This window comes from Silene latifolia, chromosome 11, assembly GCF_048544455.1.
Source record: "Silene latifolia isolate original U9 population chromosome 11, ASM4854445v1, whole genome shotgun sequence".
Classification (NCBI taxonomy): Eukaryota; Viridiplantae; Streptophyta; class Magnoliopsida; order Caryophyllales; family Caryophyllaceae; genus Silene; species Silene latifolia.
Window position 1 is genome coordinate 32,553,981 of NC_133536.1, and position 3,350 is coordinate 32,557,330.

At 42.0% G+C, this 3,350-nt stretch overlaps 1 non-coding gene across 1 annotated transcript; it reads left to right on the forward strand.

The window, feature by feature from the left end:
- The first annotated feature begins 2,906 nt into the window (after positions 1–2,906).
- Positions 2,907–3,013, forward strand: LOC141616614 (small nucleolar RNA R71). Its single transcript, XR_012530948.1, has one exon. It is a non-coding gene; the product is annotated as a small nucleolar RNA R71 (small nucleolar RNA).
- Positions 3,014–3,350: the final 337 nt, after the last annotated feature.

Genomic DNA, 3,350 nt, shown 5'->3' on the forward strand with positions numbered 1-3,350 from the left:
GGTTTTGATGTTGTGGGTAGTGTTTATGAATGAATGAATGAATGAATGAAGGTGGGAGGGGTTTTAAAGAAGCCGAAAATTTCGAAACTGCAGGGACAATCCGTGCGGATTCTGCTTCTTCTATCTTTGCAAAAACTCGCCTAAAGACGGGCGGATTCTTAACAATCCGATCGGATTTGCTGAACACGGGACGGGCGGATTTTCAGAAAGACGGACGGATTTCTGTCCAGAGAAATTTGCTTGTTTTCCTCAGCTGCAAAGACGGACGTCTTTCTCCCTGGACGGACGGATTCTTCAAGACGGGCGGATTTTCAGAAATCCGCTCGGATTCTTTAACATCAAAAATTCAAAATTCAGCTCAGTTCAAGACGGGCGTCTTTTCTGCAGGACGCTCGGATTGCATAAGACGGGCAGATTCTTGGGAATCCGCTCGGATTCTTCCCCTGTGTACACGGATTCAGTTCCACCCGTGCACAGCGCATTTCCTTTATCATTCTTCCATTCTTTCTTTAAGTCTTGTGTTCTTCATTGTGGGGGCACTACTAATGCATGGATAGCCTAGGCAATTGCCATCCCCACACTAAGGTAAAGCACTACACATCAATTGAAATTGTTAGTCCCTCCCTCACTTCTCTCTTATATGACAATTATTTTGATCAAAGTAAATACAAATCCAAAAATGACAAAAATGCAATACAAGAATTGAAATGTAAGTTAGGGAGTTAGAAATATTTACAAGTGGTGGTTTAGGGAGGACTCCACCAAACTCTCATTCTTGATGAGATGTCAAGGGGGCATGTTCAAGGTGTTGTTGATGTTGCTCAACACCTTGAAGAAGTAATCAAAAGCTTGTTCATTATCATGGTAGAGGTCCTCAATAGACCGTGGCCCTTGTTGTTGATCATGATCGATGGCATGTCCAATGTTGGGATTAAAAATCCCTTCAAATTCGTCGTCCCAAAGACCACAAACTTCATTGAGTTGATCATTGAAAATCTCTTGCTTAGATGGAGACTAACTCTCCCAATTTCTTATCTTGGCCAATGAGGCCATCTTCTTCTTCCTTGGTTGATTTTGATGAGCTTTGCAAGCTCTCCTTGTCACAATTTACTTGCTCTTTGAATGGAGCATCTTCAACTTTATTCTTCCATTGGAGTTCCGATTTCTTCCTTTCATCTTTTCGGCTATAATGATCAATCATGAAACATGGCTCATGCAAACGAGGAGCTCTCATGGTTTTGTCAAGATTAAAAGTTATGCTTTCATCTCCCACTTCTAGAGTGAGCTCCCCATGTTTCACATCAATTACCGCACCGGCGGTGTGTAGGAAGGGTCTTCCTAGGATGATTGGAATGTTGGAATCTTCCTCCATATCAACAATGACAAAGTCCACCGGGATGAAAAACTTCCCAATTCGCACGGGGACATCTTCCCATATCCCTAACGGTGTCTTCCTCGATCTATCGGCCATTTGGAGTGTGATGTTGGTGCATTTAAGCTCTCCCATCCCCAACCTTTTACTTACCGAGTATGGCATGACACTCACACTAGCCCCTAGATCACATAAGGCTTTGTTGATCGTCGTGTCGCCAATGGTACACGGTATTGAGAAGCTTCCCGGATCCTTTAACTTTGGAGGTGAACTCCCTTGAAGTATTGCACTACTCACCTTAGTGAAGGCGATAGTCTCAAGTTTCCGGATCGACTTCTTCTTTGTGAGGATATCTTTCATGTACTTTGCATAGGCCGGAACGTGATTGATTAATTCCGTGAAAGGAATTGAGACTTCTAAATTCTTCACAATTTCCATGAATTTTCCAAGTTGATCATCAAATTTGGGCTTGGCTTGACGACTTGGAAAAGGAAGTTTAATCACAATGGGTTCCTTCTCCTTGGCCTTGTCTTCATTTTTCTTTGAACTTTCTTCTTTTGATGATTCTCCATCTTTGGATTTTTGCACAATTTCTTCCTTTTCACTAGCTTCCACAACTTCATCCTCAACTTGCTTCTTCGGTGCTTCATACCTTGTACCACTTCTCAAGTGAATGGCACTAACCGTTTCATGTCTAGGGGGATTACTTTGAGGTGGTAATTGCCCCTTTTGTCTTTGTGAGCTTGAAGATGCTAGTTGAGTCAATTGTGTTTCCAACATCTTGGTGTGAGCTAGAATGTTGTTGATGGTGGTTTCCTTTGCTTGGCTATCTTTTTGCATTTGGGTGAAAAATTCTTGTTGGTTCTTTTGCATTTGGAGGACCGCTTTTTGGACATCAAAGCCTTGGTCATTTTGGTGATTGTATGGATTTTGATTTTGGTAACCTTGGTTTTGATTGTAAAAGGGTCTTTGATTTTGGTTTCTTATGAGTGGTGGAGTGTATGTTGTATGAGGGTTTTGAACATTTTGGCTTTTGTATGAGAGATTTGGATGGAATTTGGTGTTTTCATTGTAAAACTTGGAATAAGGGGTACCACTCTTGTATCCTTGGAAAGCATTCACTTGTTCATTTGTTCCCCTACATTCATTTTGGTCATGTCCCAAAGTTCCACAATTCTCACATATCCCACTTGGGATTGATGAGGATGCCCTCATGGCATTAACATGATGCTTCGATGATTTTGAGTTTTCCTCATGTCTAGCCATAGCTTGTTCAAACTTCAAGTTGATTGTGTCAATGTGAGCACTAAGTTGAGCACCCAACTGAGTAACGGAGTCCACTTCATGCCTTCCTCCTCTAGTAGCCTTGCGAGGTCTACTATATTGTGAGTTATGGACCGCCATTTCCTCAATCTTGTTCCATGTTTGATTGTCATCAACTTCGGTGAACATTCCATTTGATCCCATATTGAGAATGTTCCTAGAATCTTCATATAAACCATTCTAAAATTGTTGTACCAAAAACCATTCGCTAAGTCCATGGTGAGGACATGAGCGACAAATACCTTTAAACCGCTCCCAAGCTTCATACAAAGACTCTTCATCCCTTTGCTTAAAACCCGTAATTTGAGCTCTTAGCATGTTGGTCTTTTCCGGTGGGTAGAATTTTTTGTAGAAAGCTAGAGCTAACTTCTTCCAAGAATCTATTCCAAGGGTGGCCTTATCAAGGGCCTTCAACCATTGCTTTGCGGTGCCGATTAAGGAAAAAGGAAATAAGACCCATCTAATTTGGTCTTGAGTCACGCCCGTTTGAGAGATAGCATCACAATAGTCGCAAAAGGTTTCCATATGAGAATGAGGATCCTCACTAGGCATCCCCCCGAATTGGCTCCTCTCAACTAGTTGGATGAAGGCGGACTTGGCAATAAAGTTTCCGGTGAGTTGTTGCGGTGTAGGAGTACCATTTGGTAGATTCTCC